Source organism: Dermochelys coriacea, chromosome 12 (genome assembly GCF_009764565.3).
Source record: "Dermochelys coriacea isolate rDerCor1 chromosome 12, rDerCor1.pri.v4, whole genome shotgun sequence".
Taxonomy (NCBI): domain Eukaryota; kingdom Metazoa; phylum Chordata; order Testudines; family Dermochelyidae; genus Dermochelys; species Dermochelys coriacea.
This window is the reverse complement of record NC_050079.1, coordinates 21,343,272-21,365,906: the sequence shown is the minus strand read 5'-3', so window position 1 is coordinate 21,365,906 and position 22,635 is coordinate 21,343,272.

Genomic DNA, 22,635 nt, shown 5'->3' with positions numbered 1-22,635 from the left:
CTACCCTTCTGGACAAGCAGGAGCAGCTCACCCAATGGTGCCAGATCCTGACTGGAGCAGACAGAAATAAGGAGTATGCACACAAGCCAGGACAGGGTACACACTATAGTGTAGACATATCCTGTGTGGGAGGAAATCTACATTGGATCTACCCCATCCAGGGGTTTCAGCAGACTAGGGGAACCCCCAGATATGGATCTGCTGGCTTCCCCACCCCTTTGCACCATCTCCAGTAGGCAGGATGGGGAAGGTTGAGGATCTAAGGTAAAATGTTCAAAGGCTGTCACTTATGTGACTTGGGAGCCTAAGTTTCATTTTCAAAATAACTTAGGCAGTTAAGAGCCTAAATCTCATTGAAAGTCAGTGGGACTTGGGCAGCAGAGTCACCCAGCTGCCTTTGAACATTCTCCCACAGCCCTTTGTCTTTTAGATATTTTCCTTATCTTGGCTTGTGAAAATCCAAATACTGACTCAGCGTGATCCTGCTTAGCTTATGAGATCTGACAAGACCACAGCAGGAGGTGGGATCAACGTGAACAGACTACTCTGAAGCATTTCCCTGCACTTAGCCATAGGACCAGCCTCTTCCAATGTTGTCCACAATAAGGGAGCGGCTTCTTTGTTGGAAAATGATTATTTATTTGTATTACATTAGCCCCTACCCCTCTACCCAGGAACAGCGCTCCACTGTGCTAGGTGCTGTATAAACACACAGGAAGGCATGGAACCTTACCTTATAGACCGTACAATCCAAGGCTTCAGTCCAACATCCTGATCTGTGCTGACAAATCCCTGTGCCCAAGCCTGAGTGTCCACCTGCATGGGTCAGACTGCAGAATTGGGACCGACTTCAAGTACCACATTCTGGGCCAAATCCGGGTCCCTCTTCACAAAGTAAATGAAGCGTGCTGGGAATGGCATCCTTCACACAGACTGCAGAGTGCCAGACCTAGGCTTAAGAGGCGGCTGCTGGCTCTGCTCTGTTCCTACATGGGGGCTTTGGCCAGTGATGGTCTGTGTGCAGGGGCACATTAAGACCAGGGAAGACTGGCCAAATTGCATTAGCGTGAAAGGGAAGAAGATTTTTTTAAAAAACAGGTCAATTTAATGTTTTTAAATCTCCATTCCGCAACTGATGCCACACACTCTCCTTCCTGACCAAACAACCGCTCTTTCTCCTAACATTATGACCTGCAAAGCTGACTGCTATACGGAATGTCAAATTTACATTGGGGCCTCATTATCAGGATTTCCTTCATATTATTCTCTAAGCAGTGACTCTGTAAGGGGATTAACTGCATTATATGCCATGCATTAAACAAACTCCCACATATACAGCACATCGTTTAGGGGATTTCTCTTTTCCCCAGGATGGTCCTTCCTAACACTGAGAATCCCTGTAAATTTATCCCCAGAGCTCTTGAAGCTCTGATTCACCATGACCAAAAGAGGAGGAACACTGGACAGAGCTCCCTTCAATGTTCACCCATGCTGCTGATTAAAAAGGTGCAGGACTTGCTTTTGATTATTATTTATTCTTTTCAGAGTAGCAGCCGTGTTAGTCTGTATTCACAAAAAGAAAAGGAGTACTTGTGGCACCTTATAGACTAACAAATTTATTTGAGCATAAGCTTTCATGAGCTACAGCTCCAATGAAGTGAGCTGTAGCTCAGGAAGCTTATGCTCAAATAAATTTGTTAGTCTCTAAGGTGCCACAAGTACTCCTTTTCTTTTTATTTATTCTTTGTATTGCTGTAGCACATAGGAGCCAAGTCATGAACCAGGACACCTGTGCTGTACAAACACAGAACACAAAGATGGTCGCTGCCCCAAAGAGCTTACAATCTAAGTCAAAGACAAGAAACAACAGGTGGGTACAGGTAACAAGAGGCACTATCTCCCCAGCATAGGCATCACTTAGAAAAAATGGTGGTGCGTAAAATGATTAAGAACCTTATTGTGTTTGTTACTGAACCTTATTGGGTTTGGTTTTTGTTTTTGTTTGTGTGCATGAGCACTCATTCTTAAAAGATTTTCCCCCATTAGTTTATAGAATGTATGATAGCAATAGTAGACACCAAGCTTCCCAAATCACAGTGTCAACACTTCAAACAATATATCAATATCACTGTACACTTATAATCCATTAGATGACAAATTGGATCAGGTGCATAACTTTTGCCAGGGGAATATTTGGAGAGGGTTCCAATAAATACCATCTTTTAGCTAAAGTGCTGAGCTCAGGAACATACATGACAGACCTTATCAGAGAAGAGGTACAAAGGCTGTGGTCATTTGTCTGATGTGATGGTGAACAAAACAGGCTTCTGTTACCACATATTCACCTTTAACCCTTTAAATATTTCACTGTTTTTTTCTGTTACTAATTAATGGCAAAAGCTCATTAATGCAAAAGCTACCTTAATTCTGGCATTTCCTAATTTTTGAATGCTTGACTTTGCAACCTTAATCATTTTCTTTTTGTGTGTAAATTTCCTAGCCTTTTAAAAAGGCAAACTGAAAAAACAGAATTTCCATCACGTGTGTTATCATATTGATACCCATACGGGTCATCAGCAGGGTTGGAACCTTCAGATCCATCACACAGACTTCTGTCACTTGAGCGAATGGAATAACTGATAGCAGTAGTTGGTTATCATCTATGTAGACTAGTACTAGAAGGGGATGGGACACATCTTTGTCCACAGTGCCATCTTTGACCTAGAGAAGCTTCTTTATCTTTAGGTAGGATTGGTTTTGCCCCTAGTTTAGCTGTATCAGTGGTTTGCAATTAGCTGAAACTACAAAAGCTCTTTCACTCTGAACTAAAATTTGCCTGGTATTACTCATGAATGGTTAATATTGTAATCACTGAACAACACAGGGGCGGGCATTGGGCGGGAGCAGAATACAGGCATTTTAATAGGTCTGATGAGCAGCTCATGTGGAATTTTTTTTAAATTAAGAATTCTTAGATAATGACAGCCATTAAAAAGCATAAATCAGAATTTTTTAAAAATCATACACTAGAAATAATAACTCAGGGCCTGGGCCCTGGGCTTTTCATATAGCATGGAGACCAATGAAATTGAAATTCTGAACTGATAGAGACTAGACTAGTGCATAGGGAATCAAGGGAACTGAAAATAGATTCCACCCCTGCCCCTGAAAGAGACATTGATGAGTCTGGAATCTCACACAAACCCCCCATGTTTAGCAGTTTCAACTTTGGAGCACATACTCCTTCCTGAACCAAATAATGAGAGTTAACATCCATAAGTGGAAAAAGGCAATGGCATACTTAGCCAAATATGCAGTACAGAGTGTGCAAGTCCAAAAGGAAGGAAAAACCTGGACAAATGCAGGAAGCTGGCATGACCAAGCAGGCATTTCTAGTTACCAAATACAGAACTTGGAATGTTTGCACAAGGGTTGAGTTACCAGCAGTGGATGTAACTGAACAGCTTCAGAAACAACAAACTGAGGAACATCCACCTGGTTGACTGAGTCAGTGCAATGCTCGGCCATGAGTTCAGCCCAGTGTTTGGCTCTTACGCAATGGGGAAGTCTTTGCTCTTGAATTGCTAGAGAGCATGATGTAGTTCCTGGGGCATCGCTTTATGCACTTTTACCCATGGGTTTGCTAACCTATATACTGACATATACCCACATACTTCTGATTTCTTTGTTTGTCTCAATATTGTATAAGCAGCAAATAACCTATCCTGCTGCAGTAAATCACCACTTTACAATGACTGTATACCTGCATTATTACTTTGATACTGATGGATAGAAGCATTAGTGTAAAAAAAAAAAAAGGGAAGCAGGTGATAAAAATGATGCGATGACTTCCATACAATAAAAAAAACAAGAACGAAATTACTGTAACAAACATTAACACTGAGACAAATAAGTTAGCTGATTATTCAGGGAATAAATAAGGTGGTAAAATATATGTATGTAATGTAAGCATTGCTACTTGTACTCTGCCTAAAACATGAGCAGTAAATGGTAACTTACTGCATATATGCACAATCAGTGCAATAATATGTATGGATATTTAAGCCACAGAGACTAGGCTATGACCATGACACTAAGACAGTTACCTTTTATGGAAGTCAGTGTACCAACAAATTTCACCCATATTAATTTTGCTTTTTTATACATACTACTAATTAAAATCCCTGTCATAAAAGTTGCTCTCCCAGATGCTTTGTTAACTGTAAATGTGCTGAGGGGACCCAGCATAACAGCACATTTGTTGGTTTGTTGCTAGCTAGACAATACAGTAAGTTTTGTTTATTTAAACTCTGACTGAAAAAAAATCAGTTTTTGGGAAGAAATACAAGGTATCCATGGAACTGTGAAATCAACTCTTGGTTCATTTTCAAGACTTCAACCAAATCATCTCTTAACGAGAATTTATACAGACAGTCCTTCTTCAGAATCCAGACCTAAAACATGAGACAAATTTCAAAGTAGGCTGTTTATTTGACATAATTGTGAGAGCATCCTTTTGAGCTGTGCAAACCGGAGAGATAATTTCAAAATATTAACTTATTTCTTGCTATCAACAACTATGCAATTAATTCCCCTCAATAAAGATTGTTTTTGCAAAAGAGCAATAAGGTGCCTCTGCAGGGGGCATCATTATCATTAAATAATCACACCCCAGGAGATGAGAGGCACTCTGCTGCACCATGTACATTTTAGCACTCCAGAGTATGATTAGTTCGCGTGAACCACACCCCAGCATATTCTAATTGTCAAAGGGGGCTACTGATAGAGGAGATTTCTGCAGATTTTTTTTTGTATTTTTCAGAATCTCAGTGAAACAATGACCCATTCTTGTAGCAAAGGTAGCCATGATTAAATTAACCTGTGGCACTGTTGTCTTAAGTCTGCAATCTTGGTGTAACAAAACAATAGTACCCACTTACATTGGCAATGAATATTAACATCCACATTTTCAAAAAATAATGCGTCTCCCCATGCATAATGAGGAGTTATGACTTTCTTATGCCATTGTTTTGTATAAAAGCCAAAACTGGTCCAACTGTCCTGTGGCAGCACAGTGGATACAGGCAAGAAAAGAGAGACAGTATTTCTATAGTATTGCTGCTTCTAACCCTGAGCCAATTTGCCTCAATTCATAATGAACTTTTAGGAATGACTGACTCTCTTTTCTGCAGAGAATGAAAGTGATACTTTAACATACTACCATTACTTTTATTAAATAAATTTTTAAAAATGCAGTGGTCTATTTTCCTACAGATCTAAGACACGTAGTATGAATGTGCTCTGCAAATTGCAACATACATAACAATTAAGTTCTGGATCTGTTAACTTTTCTTACACATTGTGTTTGGTAAGTGAAGCTATGAAAGATTCATGTTTTTAAATACAATTCTATAGTGAATAAAGCAGAAACTGATTCACCAACTGGAGATGAAATTCATGCCTGCTTTGACAACAGTGGACACAACGTTTAAGATAATCATGCAGGAAAAGGACCAGCAGCTGTATATCTAGATCCCTTTGTAAAATCTAAATGTCCTGTAATGCTGAATAGCACAAGGCTGGAAATACTCATGTTTTAACTTCACTGAAGGTTTGAATTTGCTTTTATATTTAAATAACTGTAAATTTATTATGTTTTTAATAAATCCATAGACATTTGGGACTTGTGAGGCTTCTGCTCATCTATTGCCCACGTCACAGCCCCTCCTCCTGATGCAACAAAGCACTTAGGCATGTGCTTACCTTTAAAAACAAGAGTAGGCCCCTTGAAATCATGACCTTAAGTGCTGTGTTTGAAAAGGGCCTTGTATCCCAATGACCCACTTTGACTCTAGGTTGGGAGATCCATTTACCTACCAGGGAGGGAAGATCCAGATCCCTAATCCAGAGATCTAGTTGTCCCTTCCTATAATATCAGCAGTGCCCTGTTAATTTCTGTAGATCAAATGAAATGGCAGGGCCAGGAAGGAGTCTGAAGGTCCCTCAAAGAGAGTCTTAGGGTGCCATCTCAATACACATTATGTGGGAGCCATCAGTACAGTATGCTTTGGCATATGAGGGGAATGTAGATATTTAAGTTATATCACACTTAAATAGAATACAGAAAAATGTCAAACAGGGTCTAAAACAAGAGCTGGATGTAAAATAAGTGAAGATTTTTTAAAATTACCAATAGGCAAGCTTTCAAGCTACACAGAACTCTTCTTTAGGTCTCAGAGCTTGTCTCTTTCACCAACCAAAGTTGGTCCAATAAAAAAAATGATCCCCCCTACCCACTTTACCTCTCTAATATAAAACCAGGACAGTTTTGTGGGAACATTTTTAGGATGAATGAAATAGTCATCCAATACACTTAAGAACAGTTTATTTTAAAATGCGTGCTCAAATTACTACTGCCAGCTATTGATTCAATGGTGAAATCTGTATTTGGCTTTAAATGAAGGATTTTTTCCCCAACAGTTTATTTTTCTAAATAAGTTTATCATGAAACATTGAACAACATTAACATCATTAACATTCACTTTGAGCAAAACAACAGCTTTGATAGCATCTATGCTCATTTGACTTTTCTCTTCACTCCAAGCAATATTCATCACACTGAACACTCACTCTCATGAGTCAAGTGTTCCTGATCAATACAGATCATATTCTACTTTGTATAGTAATATGCCTTGAACAAACATTTTGTAGTTATAAAAAAGGAACATATTGGTTGGTAAAATGAAAAAACAGGTCATTTTACATGTCACAAAAATAGAAGTTCCCAGGACACTAAGACGTATGAAAAAAGCAGGACATGAAAAATCAGAACACGTGCTCACTTTACTCTGTCCAGCTCCTTTGTTCTTGCTCCCATGTTCTGGGTCATGTCCAAATTCAGGGCAGAGACCTTGTCTGACTATTTTCAGAAAAAAAGTTACAAGCTTACCTTTGAGAGAGCTCCAAACAACAACAGAGATATACATCCTGTGATTTAAATGGGAGGAGTTCAACAAAATTATCCAAAAAAGACCAAAAAGATAAGGGGAAAATTCTATGAATATTTGAATTTGAAAACAAACCTCAATTTGACTTGTGTGGGACCCTTTGGGGTTTGCTTTCCCCAAATAGCTGAGTAGCTGAGCTTTACTAACAGGAATACTCATAAAAAGCAAATTTTAAATTTAAACACCTAAAACAAATTCTGAATTATATGCTCGATTTTAAATATTTGAAATTCATACTGTGCTGGCTAGTCATCCAGACAAAGAACACAAATTATGCCACATGAAATGCCACTAGTAAGCAGGTCATGCAACTATTTGAATATCAAATATTTTCAATGAATCATTTCCAGGCTCATCACACGGAGGTAAAAATTCAGTAAGAAATTCAAGAAAAAGTTTGGAATATCAAATAAATTGGAGAATTTCACAAACATTTGCCATTCAAAAAAAGAAGAAACATATGACAACTAAATTAGTCACTGAGAATTATTTGCTCGTCTCTATTGTTTTAAATACTTGGATTTGGTGAATTCTTCTGAAGATGTTGCATATATCCATGAAACTGGCTGGACCTAGATTTAGCCACCATAAGACTTGCCTTTGTTATGTATAACACAAATATCCAACTCCTTCAAAATAGGCTTGACCCAGGAAACAGATAACTTAAACTGGACTATGAAAGACTTTAAAAAAAAAAACAGAGTAGATGGGAATCATTTTTTAAAATATCAGTTCTTGGAAAATCACTATTAGTAAGTTATCTGTCTCTTCTTCAAATTATAAGACTTGTAATCAATATGCAAAAAAAATCAATTGCATCTTATTTTTTATCCTCCTTTCTTTTCCCCTCATATTGTATGTATAGTAACTCACATTTCTGAGCCTACTGTGTAGCTATGAACTGAAATCAAACATTCAGACAGTAAATGAAGCTGCAGTTTGTATTTGTATGTATGTGTGTGTATATATATTATACAATCTCAATCTCTGTTAAAAAAAGAGGCAGTTCAATAGAAAGAGATCATTTTGTTAAAAAATCATGAATGCAACTGCACCCATTCAACCTTAGAAATGTTTTGATGGCTTTTCAGCACTGCAATTTATTTAGATGGGAATATGTCATTAATATAAACAGCAGAATAGAAACTATTAAACTAACACAATTTAAAACTGAGCAAACCTGAGTATTTGATTAAAGTTTCTGTACATTCTATACACTTGAACAGGTAACATAGAAGCATAATATTTTTGTTGATTTTTAATTTGTCAGAAGTATTACAATTGAAATGCTAAATTTTTCCATAGTTTGTATTTATAAATTAGAAGTCTGGTCCTGCAGGAGCTTTTTTAGTCTGATTTTACAAGCTATATTCGGAACTTGGGGGAAAGTCTAAAACAAAAAACAGTATTGAAGTTCATTGTAAGAACAATTTCCTTTGTTTCTATGCAACACTAAATTTGAAGGGTCTGAGTCAAATGTAAATACATATGGTGACTTTTAGTGATGAGGAATCAATCTAATGTCATATGTGTTTTAATGGATACAAATTTTTCTGGGAGGTTTACAAATGCAATCAAAGGTTGCAAAGGTCATGCATTAATATGTAGTCTAGCCTTTAATGGATGTGTTTATTTTTCTAGGCTGAACAATTAGCTGAGCATTTTTTCCAAAAATAACATTGCATTATACAAATGTAGTGTATTGCTTACTAAAAAACAATTTAAATTATACCTTACATGCAATATGTGGAATAACTGTGTTCCTATTGCTAGGATATTAGAGGTAAATTTTCGGAGCAGTGCACAGAATGTAATCTTGTTATTTGCTAAGTGGATTTGTGTGCCTAAGACTCTCACACTGCTTTGAAAAATTACCCCTTCAGAAGATTGACCTGTGCAAAGAACTGAAGTTTTAAACCTGAACTGAAACCTACGTTGTATCCTAGCTTGCCAGCAAAGACTGTCTCAATAAAATGACTTACAGTAGTAATGTTACCGTTTGAATGGCCAAATTAAAGAAACTAATTCTTATTCTTATCACATCCGTTGGAATTCTGATATGCTGACACCCAAAATTACGGTTCTGTCATTAAAGAGAGAATGAGTGGGCATGTTTTGAAATTTTTTCTGTAAAATATGAAATAGACAGTGGCCTAAATAACAAGATATGACATTTTTGTTTTTCTGATTATACAGTTAAAAGTTTTTAGTACTAGGCTTAATTTCAAAGGTGAATTGCATGAAAGGGGGTATAATCCAAATGAAATACCTTTAAGAGCCTTACTTCTTAAACTATTAGAGATCTATCATGTATGCTACATGAAGCCTCATTTTCATGTTAGAACAGATGGGCAAAATTGTCATTAACAGAAACTGACAACTCTAAAACTGAAATATAGATTTAGAAAGGAATCTAATGAATTAAATCAATGTTATCACAATGAAAGCCAAAGAAATTAATAGTGATTTGTAAAGTTACCCTGTATTTTAACCTCAGTATATTTTAGTCAGTGCAATTTTAACATTCACAATACCTTTTTCAGTTTCATTGTTAATGTCTAACTATGTAATACGGTCTTGTCTTAATATATCATCCATTCTTGGGAGTCAAGCATTTGGGGCTCTGTCCAACAAAAACTAGTCTCTGCAGTCTTCTGAGTCTCAGCAAGGTAATCCTCATCCAATCATACCTCCTCCTCTATTGCTAGTGACATGACAATTGAAGTTGATGGCACTTCCAGGCTAGACCCAGGTCCAGACTATAAACTTCTAAAGAAAGTTACTTATGGGGATGGATCTCTTCATAACTGATGTCGGCCCAGAACTGTAATATTCTGAAAAGTGTCATCAGTGTATGGTTGACTAAGGGGCATAGTCAGGGATGGGCCACAATCCAACAACTTAGCATCCAGGCCCACTCAAACCTGAGCCGGGGTGTTGTGCTGCCACAGCAGCCCAGAACATTACTCGGGCATCTGCAATCCAGGACAGAGCGATGCACCCGCCCTTCAGAAAGCTATGCTCTGGCAGCTCTGCCTTGCCATTTTCTGAGCCACCCCATGCACATGCCCTGTGTCTGGGGGCACCAGGACTAGGAAGAGAGCATAGCATCAGGGGAGAAGCTGTCATTGCCCATCCACCCGAAAGTCAGAGCTCACCAAAATTTCCACTCCTAGCTATGCCACTGGGTTGACTCCTTTTAATTTACCTGGATATGTAAAAGAAAAAGTTCTCAACAGAGAAATCTTTTGGGTGCTTTTTTCTTGCTTGGATAACTCAAAAAAAGAAAAAAAAAGAGTTGGTTTTAGAACTTTTAACTTTGCATGTACATAGTCATAAGAACAGCCATACCGGATCAGATCAAAGGTCCATCTAGCCCAGTATCCTGTCTTCCCACAGTAGTACCTCAGAGGGAATTAACAGAGCAGGTAATCATCAAGGGATCCATTAGTCCTGATTGAGGACTAATGCCTTTACTTTGCTTGGATAAATCTGGTTGTGAAGACTTGAAAGCAGTGTGCCAAACTGGGGAATCATAATACTCACCAAAAGGTGAAACTGAAGGAGCAGAAGCTGCAGAGCTGAAAGAGGTTTGGCAGACCCGTCTGAATAGGTTCAATGTGTGCTGATTCTAAACGCTAAGTAGGATCATCCTGTAAAGGTGCTCTAGTTATGGTGACAATGCCTCACGTCTCGTCATATGGACATCATCATCTTTTTACTAGGCTCACTTGAATCCTTTAGTCCTTTTAACCTTCACTTTTCCAAGAGAAGGGCTAAAGCAGCCGTTTAAAGCCTTTGGTTAAAACCTTTTGCTTATAGGCCTCACAGGATTCATTCTTATAGGATTAATAAAAGAAAAAGCAGTTTCAATAGGTAGCCCTGCTACTTTTGTCTCCAATTAAATTCCTGAGTACTGTAAGTATTTGTTCATATTAAGGTGAACTACAAAGCTAAAAGTGAAACAGAATTAAACTCACAGATTGGTGCTGAAAGCGCCAGCTAATCAGGCTGAGGGGGAATTCAGCACAGAGAAACATGGAACTATGTTATCAGTGATGTCAGAGAACGATGTACTCAGGATTTCTTTAGCAAATCTGGATGTGCCAAATGATTAAAGAAGGGGCAAAAGTGGGAGGGAATGTAAATTCTATGCCAACTCCCCTACATTCAGTTATCTTAATACCACAGGTATTAGACCTATGGTTCTAGACTTAAACATAACCTGCAAAGTTAAAATAATCATGGTGTTAAGCAGACACCATTTAAAATGCCTTGCAAAGCCTAATGCTCAATCATTATTTTCATAAAAAGAAAAGGAGTACTTGTGGCACCTTAGAGACTAACAAATTTATTAGAGCATAAGCTTTCGTGAGCTACAGCTCACTTCATCGGATGCATTTGGTGGAAAAAACAGAGTAGAGATTTATATACACACACACAGAGAACATGAAACAATGGGTTTATCATACACACTGTAAGGAGAGTGATCACTTAAGATAAGCCATCACCAACAGCAGGGGGGGGAAGGAGGAAAACCTTTCATGGTGACAAGCAGGTAGGCTAATTCCAGCAGTTAACAAGAATATCAGAGGAACAGTGGGGGGTTGGGTGGTATGCCACAAGGGGCCACAACAATGGTTCCCGTAACCCACCCAGCAATATTGTTAATCTATCCAACTATACTCTTAGCCCAGCGGAAGAATCTGTCCTATCTCGGGGCCTCTCCTTTTGCCCCTCCACCCCCACGAACATGATACAGTTCTGTGGTGACCTAGAATCCTATTTTCGACGTCTCAGACTCAAGGAATATTTCCAACACACCTCTGACCAACATATTAACCCACAGAGACCTTCCTGCCAACACTACAAAAAGAAGGATTCTAGGTGGACTCCTCCTGAAGGTCGAAACAGCAGCCTGGATTTCTACATAGACTGCTTCCGCCGACGTGCACGAGCTGAAATTGTGGAAAAGCAGCATCGCTTACCCCATAACCTCAGCCATGCAGAACACAGTGCCATCCACAGCCTCAGAAACAACTCTGACATCATAATCAAAAAGGCTGACAAAGGAGGTGCTGTCGTCATCATGAATAGGTCAGAGTATGAACAAGAGGCTACTAGGCAGCTCTCCAACACCACTTTCTACAAGCCATTACCCTCTGATCCCACTGAGAGTTACCAAAAGAAACTACAGCATTTGCTCAAGAAACTCCCTGAAAAAGCACAAGAACAAATCCGCACAGACACACCCCTGGAGCCAGGACCTGGGGTATTCTATCTGCTACCCAAGATCCATAAACCTGGAAATCCTGGACGCCCCATCATCTCAGGCATTGGCACCCTGACAGCAGGATTGTCTGGCTATGTAGACTCCCTCCTCAGGCCCTTCGTTACCAGCACTCCCAGCTATCTTCGAGACACCACCGATTTCCTGAGGAAACTACAGTCCATTGGTGATCTTCCTAAAAACACCATCCTAGCCACTATGGATGTAGAAGCCCTCTACACCAATATTCCACACAAAGATGGACTACAAGCCGTCAGGAACAGTATCCCCGATACTGTCACGGCTAACCTGGTGGCAGAACTTTGTGACTTTGTCCTGACCCATAACTATTTCACATTTGGTGACAATGTATACCTTCAAATCAGCGGCACTGCGATGGGTACCTGCATGGCCCCACAGTATGCCAACATTTTTATGGCTGACTTAGAACAACGCTTCCTCAGCTCTCGTTCCCTAATGCCCCTACTCTACTTGCGCTACATTGATGACATCTTCATCATCTGGACCCATGGAAAAGAAGCTCTTGAGGAATTCCACCATGATTTCAACAATTTCCATCCCACCATCAACCTCAGCCTGGACCAGTCCACACAAGAGATCCACTTCCTGGACACTACGGTGCTAATAAGCGATGGTCACATAAACACCACCCTATATCGGAAACCTACTGACCGCTATTCCTACCTACATGCCTCTAGCTTTCATCCAGATCATACCACTCGATCCATTGTCTACAGCCAAGCGCTACGATATAACCGCATTTGCTCCAACCCCTCAGACAGAGACAAACACCTACAAGATCTCTATCATGCATTCCTACAACTACAGTACCCACCTGCTGAAGTGAAGAAACAGATTGACAGAGCCAGAAGAGTACCCAGAAGTCACCTACTACAGGACAGGCCCAACAAAGTAAACAACAGAACGCCACTAGCCATCACCTTCAGCCCCCAACTAAAACCCCTCCAACGCATCATCAAGGATCTACAACCTATCCTGAAGGACGAGCCATCGCTCTCTCAGATCTTGGGAGATAGACCAGTCCTTGCTTACAGACAGCCCCCCAATCTGAAGCAAATACTCACCAGCAACCACACACCACACAACAGAACCACTAACCCAGGAACCTATCCTTGCAACAAAGCCCGTTGCCAACTCTGTCCACATATCTATTCAGGGGATACCATCATAGGGCCTAATCACATCAGCCACACTATCAGAGGCTCCTTCACCTGCGCATCTACCAATGTGATATATGCCATCATGTGCCAGCAATGCCCCTCTGCCATGTACATTGGCCAACTGGACAGTCTCTACGAAAAAGAATGAATGGACACAAATCAGACGTCAAGAATTATAACATTCAAAAACCATTTGGAGAACACTTCAATCTCTCTGGTCACTCGATCACAGACCTAAGAGTGGCTATACTTCAACAAAAAAGCTTCAAAAACAGACTCCAACGAGAGACTGCTGAATTGGAATTAATTTGCAAACTGGATACAATTAACTTAGGCTTGAATAGAGACTGGGAATGGATGAGTCATTACACAAAGTAAAACTATTTCCCCATGGTAATTTCTCCCTCCCACCCCACCCCCCACTGTTCCTCTGATATTCTTGTTAACTGCTGGAATTAGCCTACCTGCTTGTCACCATGAAAGGTTTTCCTCCTTCCCCCCCCTGCTGTTGGTGATGGCTTATCTTAAGTGATCACTCTCCTTACAGTGTGTATGATAAACCCATTGTTTCATGTTCTCTGTGTGTGTGTATATAAATCTCTACTCTGTTTTTTCCACCAAATGCATCCGATGAAGTGAGCTGTAGCTCACGAAAGCTTATGCTCTAATAAATTTGTTAGTCTCTAAGGTGCCACAAGTACTCCTTTTCTTTTTGAGAATACAGACTAACACGGCTGCTACTCTGAAACCCATTATTTTCATATGATCAAATGTTATTGAATTGTGTAGTGTACCGATACAATATTTACCATAGCTTGTCTCATAGCTGGTTTGGGACAGGACATCATCTTCCATTCCTCTTCCCTTCCTTGTCTCCTTTCTTGGCTCCCCTGCTCTTGACTTTTCAAACCCCAAAGTTGTCCTTCTGTCTTCCTTTTAAGTTTTTTCTTGCCACTGCACAGAAACAAAAACACAGAAAACCTTGCCATAATATAGCATTGCATGTGTGTCATCTTCCAGACTTCTGAGGGGACAAAATGGCCTTTCCCCAGCCAGATCTCTTATGCATTGTTTGACATTGTGAGAACACCACAAAAAAGGAAGGGAGAGCTCCCTTCATGTCTAACTTCTCTTATGAGCACAGTAAAAAGTGAAAGCTTTCTTTTCAGTTCAAGCCATAGAATTTGGCTCAGATATGCAAGTTCCATGGGAGCTGCATCCACTTATACTAGATCTGGAGTTTGCCTGATCACCAAGTCTGAGGGTCTGCTAGAGCATCTAATTAACTCAATAGAAACTCATCCACTGACTCTGTTGGGCTCGGGCCCTAAGTGCATATGACAGGCAAACAGAACATGAATATCAAACATTTTGAAAAATAAGGTCTGTGGAGTAGAAAGATTCTCAAAATTATTTCCAAAGTTCAGGGACATAATAGTGAAGGCAACACTGAAAAGATACTTAAAAAGCATTACAGACAGAATAAGGTTTAAAGAGCTTTATTTAGTAATGTTTAATAAAACATGCATCTGCTATATGTTTTTGATTCTATGAAAAAGCTTTTTCTTCATGACCCTGTAGCAGGTATATCAAACTTTATGTCAACAACAGGATTTAAAAGTGGAAAGAACTCAATCACCTCTGCAAGCCATTTTTGTTTTTAAATTGCCATTTGGATTTTATAGGCAAAAGAACTAACAAAGTAAAGGTATTAGGCAAAGAACATTGTGCTAAAATATGGTTTGAAATGGAAACATTTTATTAAGAGGTACCACTTGCTGGCAATATCAGTTATTCTCTCCACATGCAGCAAACCTGCACATATATTTTAAAATTCAACTAACCTTTATTTATGAAACAAATCAATCTAATAGGAACTGTGACTTTAATTGTAGTTCTGCATTTAATAAAGCAGCATGAAGATGTCATTGGGGAGATACCAGGTGCTTCTCTGGGGCTAAGCACATCAGGTCCTGCAAAGTTCTGAGTAGAATTTTTCCACCCTCATCTCCTCCTTCTTACACCTCTAAAATACCACTTTACAGATTTTTTTAGGTCTTCTGTATGCCCTTTACCTTGACTTGCTGTCATAAAAATAAAGGGAAGGGTAAACACCTTTAAAATCCCTCCTGGCCAGAGGAAAAACCCTTTCACCTGTAAAGGGTTAAGAAGCTAGGATAACCTCACTGGCACCTGACCAAAATAACCAATGAGGAGATAAGATACTTTCAAAAGCTAGAGGGAGGGAGAAACAAAGGGTCTGACTGTCTGTGTGATGCTTTTGCCTGGGACAGAACAGGAATGGAGTCTTAGAACTTAGTAAGTAATCTAGCTAGATATGTGTTAGATTATGATTTCTTTAAATGGCTGAGAAAATAGGCTGTGCTGAATAGAAAGGATATTCAGGATATTCCTGTCTTTGTGTCTTTTTGTAATTTAAGATTTTGCCTAGAGGGATTCTCTCTGTTTTGAATCTAATTACCCTGTAAGGTATTTACCATCCTGATTTTACAGAGGTGATTCTTTTTACTGTTTCTTCTATTAAAATTCTTCTGGTAAGTAACTGAATGCTTTTTTCATTGTTCTTAAGATCCAAGAATTTGGGTCTGTGGTCACCTATGCAAATTGGTGAGGATTTTTATCAAGCCTTCCCCAGGCAGTCGGGTTCAAGGTTTTGGTGAGGATTTTGGGGGGAAAGATGTTTCCAAACAACGCTTTCTCAAAAATAAACCTGGTTAAACGTTTGGTTGTGGCAGTGGAAGTCCAAGGGTAAAATAGTTTGTACCTTGGGGAAGTTTTAACCTAAGCTGATAAAAGTAAGCTTAGGAGGTTTTCATGCAGGTCCCCACATCTGTACCCTAGAGTTCAGAATGGGGAAGGAACCTTGACACTTGCTCTCCCATGCATGTGTTACCTTATATTTACATATACATACAATATGGTTCCAATCATACACTTTTCCAGGCTATGCTGCCCAGCTTTCAACTGTTGCTTCATCTTCTGGGAGAATGTTCCTGCTTCAGATGTCATGTATGGCAGTACATCTGTGCCAGAAATGCTTGCTCAAGCAAAAAGAACGAGTATGTTTAATCTTTATGATCCTGTTCAGTTTGGAACAGTGTAGAACAGCGACTGTGTCTTATAAAGTGTATTCAACATGGTGATCTATTTTACTGTGTATGATTAGTGCTAGACTAGCTGTTCAAAGGGGAACCAATGCTACTTTCCTAAATTAGTAGCACACAATATTAGGTCTTTGAAATATGCCTTATGTACAGACTGCATTACCTTTTACAGACAAATGCGAAAACATGGTCAACATTTGCAGTAAAATTACCATAGAAATGCCATCTTGAACCTTATTTCGTTCTTCCGATGTGCATTTCACAAATAACTTGTATTAAAATTATGTTTTACAGGGTAGAAATGGAAAACAAATACCCCATGTAATTTAAACATGCATTTGCATAACATGACTCAAAATGCTTTAGAGAAAGATCTGCACCTGAAAATGAGTCAAAAACACTTACATACAAGTGATTTTAACTTCTAATGCAAAAAAATGCATTTTAGCTCCTAATTAGTGAATTAAAATGTGCTTCTATCAGAATAATTACTGATGACTATTATTGTTATTAGTTAATGCTTACTGTTCATTAAGCAGCATAACAACAGTAATAGGTAAACTCACAGATTTCTGGAAAGATTTTTATAACTGCAGTGTTGTCCAGGACGCATTGTACATTCAATTCTTGGCCTTTCTACAGAGCCTATAATGATGCCACATACAGGTTTTTATTTATATAGATTCACCACTGTACAAAGTGCTTTACAATTAAATATGCTTTAATATATAGATATCTTTTTTAAAAGACATAAGTCTCTACCTGGAAGAGTTTCCATGAACAGGCACTATGCAGGTGTCAAGCACTGCAAGTTGACATTGCTGAGGGGGTCTATGTGGAACTGGTGGGTATCACAATGCTTTGAAGGAGAGGGATCTAGGCATGCACTCATCAGGGGAGTGTTTGCAGCATAAGGAGTGATGTGAAAGAAGGTAAAATTAAGGCAAGAAAGAGGTGGGGGCTAAGAGGACAATTCAGAGAATAAGACTTGAAAAGAGGACGTGAGAATGGGCTTGGAAAGGAAATGAGGCCAGAGGGGTACATCGAGAGCTTTGACTGTAAGTAGGGAGAGCTTTAACTCTTTGTAGAAGTAGTAGAGAAGCCAGTTCAGAGATATGAAAGGCTAGGAAGTGGTTGCTAAGAAGCGGATTAAGACCACCAATTTATTTCACAGAACCACCATTAGACATCCACCTGGGCTTAGATATGTAATGTTCTATAGACCATTAAGGGTCCTTCTGGCCAGAAAGCCCGAGAGGGAAACACCTGCAAAAGTTCTTATACTGTACAGCATATAGAACATATTGTTTTACACAACTATAAGAAAGCTTAAATATTCAAGAATCTCTTCCACTGGTTATTCATCAAAACTGGTTATGATGTACATTTGTTTCAGCAGTTTGCCTAAAAACTGCTCTTGACAAAGTCAACGACTGAGATTTTCTCTTTGCCCTGCACTGTATCCACATTCTTTTACTTGAATCCCAAAATACCAAATTCCCTGAAGAAAACATCTGCAACTCCCCCCCCCCACACACACACACACCAAAAAAAGATAAAACAGGCAATATTTTGTTTCATTGTGTGAGAGGCATGTGCTGCACAGTAACCAAGACCACTTTGCTGAGTTCCCTGGCAGGTCTCGTTCTCAGACCTTTTGTTCATTAGCTAGCAAGTGCAGGATTAAAAACCAGTAACCCTGTGCAAATCTCAGCATCTTCCCACCATTGGAGTTCCTGCAAAACATTTTCATTGAGTCTCATAAGTTTGCGGCCCCCTGAGTTTCATGATTAGCTCTGGTTTGTGTTGAGATCTTCATTTTGTCTGAGAGGAAAATGGGCATGACTTTGTCACAAAAAATAAATTTACCCAGATTTGCCGAAACCTGGGCTCTTTTTTGGCTGGAAACGTTCATGAACCTGAGTGAACTTTTCAATTAAAATTATTTAGATTTCATGTTTGTAACAAATGCCCCAAACCATGCAATTTTGTGTAGTTTTGACTTTTGAGGTTTGGTTCTAATGTTTGTAGCTGTAAATCAAATATTTGTCTGTCACCTTTCAGGCAGAAAGTCTCCTTTCTGTACTATTTTCCATTCTAAACTATCCTGAGTACTAGCTTCGTAAAAAACTCTTGCACCACTAATTGGACAAGTTTCTATTGATATTGCAGTGACTAAAAATAAATTAAATGCATTTTTGACATTGCATACTCCAGGATAGAGTTGTCATCAAAAACAAATGTTATACCTCAGTTCAGAAGCTGAATTTAGGAAATTCAAACCTACTTAGGTAGAAATCAATTTACTACAAAAGTCAATGTAGTTTCTTCCCTACGGCCTCACTTTTTTTTTCTCTCTAAAGTAAAACCTTTATTCATAAAAAGCCTTCTAGGTGTTTTTTTTTCCAATGGTGAAAGTAGATATTAGTTCACCACAATAGTTCTGGTTTTGTTTTTATCCTAGTTCAGAATCAGGGAACAAAAGTAGGTTCTCTACTATAAAACTCTATCGGGATTAAATGTTTAAAGAGAAAGGTAAAGGTACTGGAACGGTCAGCAGGATTATGACTGTTCTCAAAATAAAACAGATTAACCATGCATCACCTAAGAGTGAGCCTATAGCTGGAAAAAGTTAAAAAATGTTTTTCTGCGCCACCGGAGCTGCATCAAAAGCTACCAATGGTTAAAGCTGTTGTGTGACCAGGATGCATGCAGGTCTTTTTAACCACCATATTGCCTAACCCTGGTAAAAGAGCTTGTGCACTATCCACATAATAGTTTCTACTGGTGGTAGCATTGGCACATCTGCACCGGTGTTGTAGAAAACCACACGCTTTCCCACAATAGAAAAGAGCTGAAAAAGGACATCATAGCAATAGAACATCTATCCTAGGTACTTATATTGCCCCTTTCACCACGCTATCTGAGTGCCTCACAATCTGATGTATTTATCCTGTGAGATGTATTTTGCAGATGGGGAACTGAGGCAAAGAGAGGATAAGTGAGTTGCCCAAGATCACACAAGAAGCCTGTGCCATAGTAGGGAATTGAACCCAGGTCTCCTAAATTCTAAAATAGGAGCTTACTTCAGGACCATCCTTTCCTCATGGTTCTGAGTGATTCATTCATGGATATATTTAAAGATCAGAGGTAGGCCATCCTGACAAGGGATCGGAGGACAATGGTTTAGAGCAAAAAAACAAAAAAGGTGAGATTCTTCAAGAGGTCACATTCTCTTTTCCAGCCCAAGACAAAAGGTGTTCTACTGAATAAATACCTCAGAAAGAAGGATGAAAACAGCCATGAAAGCATGAAATTTGCTTTTTGGAACATATGTCAATGTTATACACTACATCTAATGCGCTCTAATGCACTCACCCTGGGCACCAGTTTGAATAAAGGAACACTTACTAGGTAATGATGCCATGACACTCATAACTCCAAATCAGTTTGTAAGGGCATGTTATATTCCTATTTGTCTCCCCCGTTATAACATGCTACAAATACAAGCTGTTTGTCTCAGACCACAGATCATCAGCTCTAGAATTTTCTCTTCCACTTCTATTTTTTCTATTTTAATATGACCATCATTGATGCTGCTGGCAATCTGATGACTGCAAACTTACATTCCTCTTTAGGGCAGTTTTCTACCAAACTTATTTAGTTTGAAGGATTTCAAGATCCATTACAAAAATGGGCTTTCTGCTAAAATTAACACCTTCCCAGAATGTAAGTTAGGTAAGAATACTATTCTGTGATAGCTTTGACCGTTTTGTAACAGTTTTGTAAGTCTTGAAGTTCATCATATTTGATACATTTGGAAAGTTCATTTAAAGGTTCTAATGATCATAGCATTGCTTTCTTCCTTAGATATTTCCTTCATTAATTACTGCTGTGAGGGGTAATCAATAAATGTTATCAAGTCAAAAAGTCTTGGGTATGCCTCTTTAGCCATGCAACAGAAATCCCACAATTTCACAAGATCACAGGTATGGTCATTTTATACTCCATTATTCTTTCATTAACATGGATTAAATACTTCACATGACGCTTAGCAATAAAGAAGCACTTGGCTGCACGGGATACAACAGAAAGGAATTCTGAACAAATACTTCTGTTTTTCTCTTTCTAATTCTTAAAAATCTCTGACAGTACTTTCACCTCCTCTGTTAGACATAAAGCCACGTTCCACCCTCATCCATTCATTTAGTTCTCATTGAAATGGAGTTTCCAGAGCCTTCTGTGGTCCATGGATCTTCTTATGCTAAGATAAGGGAAATAAACTGCCATTCACAAAAATTGGATTGCTGTTGCAGAGACCACCAACACATCATGACACAGCAGTGCTCCAGTACCCTGACTCACTGTAAAATGGGCATAGTTATTTCATGTAGTAGCAGCATATGGAGTCTTCATTGCACTGGCCTCAAGCTCCTCCCCCCCCCCCCAAGTTAAGAAGTAGCAGTAAAAAGATGACTTTACATTCCTGAAGTTCACAAGAAGCTGATTTGTGAGAGTCAGACAATGGGGAAAACACTGAAGAACAAAACACTAGTCTTCAATAGTCCATGAGCTATCTGAGAATAAAGCCTTAGTCTGGAGTTAATCATCATCTTTAATGGCTCACATTTCCACTGATCACATTTGAGAAATAGGATAGTTTACTGAACACATTGCACAAGTAAACTGATCTACTGCGTAGCAATGTTCCTGGGGCCAGTATGACGTAACTGTGAAAATGTGCACTAAGTGCTGCAATGTAAATAAAGTGGTAAAAATGCTGTAAATAAATAAATAGACTAGATATTGTTAAAGAGGATGTTGTCAACTTAACATGTCAGTGCACGTTTTCTATGACATCTTGGGAGGTGATCCATCACTCAACAGAATGTGCCTGGTGTCCCATGAAGGACAACAGACAGCAGATAAATCTGGTTTAGTCCATATGGTGTGGAATAAGCCTTTTCCCCGGGACTAAAGATTAACTGCAATTGTCAGAAACCTTAACAGGAGCCAATGTAAAGATAATTTCAAACTTACAAAAATTCTTAACCACTTCTCACAAACCAATAATCACATGCAAAAGCTGGATTTACTGTTCAAGGGTCTGGGCTAAAGGGAAAACACAGGATACCTTACACTTAAAGTTGAATAGGCTGGCATTTCCCTGAGTGATTGTGACAGCCGGACAAAGTAGCAGCAATACCACTGCCCACCCGTAAATACAATTTACAAAGACAAAAATAGGCAGAACTGGGGACGTTTAGCATTCCCTTTGAGCCAAAACATTCCACACAGAGACTTTTGCTTCCCCAGAAAACAATACAACAAAAAAATTAGACTGGCCACGTTTGACTGGAGATTTTCTTTCTGCAGAAGCTCTCCCTTTTTGCACCTCTTGTTTTAGCCAGATATTTCAGTATTTCTTCTTCCCCTTGATCTGCCCTAATCCCTCTGTCTTTGCCCTTTTCCTCTTCTCTCCTGACTTCCTTTTCTTCTCTCACACATGGGCTGCTCCTTGACACCACAGAACAAACAGCACAGTGTCAAGATGGGTTCACCTGCTAGTGCAACCAAATGACTAATTAAAAGAACACGTATATCTCCAGTAAGACAATGTAGACTGCATGCTCCTGTATAATGTACAAGAGAGAAAATTACAGTAAACAAAAAACCTGTTGGACAGATTATACTGTATGAACATGAGAAGCAAGCAAAAATTGGTTGCTATTTAATTTCTATATACACAGCACTGCCTCAGGCACAAACATAAGTCTCAAGAACACTATATAAAACCCCTATCAAGCTCTCCATTCATTTCCTCATTTTAAGGCCTGATCCTGCAACACTAATGTCCATAGGAGCTAGGCAAACCTAAGGGATACAAGTTGGGGCCTGAATTCATTTATAACATTCTTTTTGACTCGTAGCATGTCACCCATGAGTAGTATCCTGAGGCAGTGCCATCCAGTGCAATTGGCACCCAGGATGCCTGGGTTCTATTCCTGGCTGTAATACTGAGTTGCTGGGTG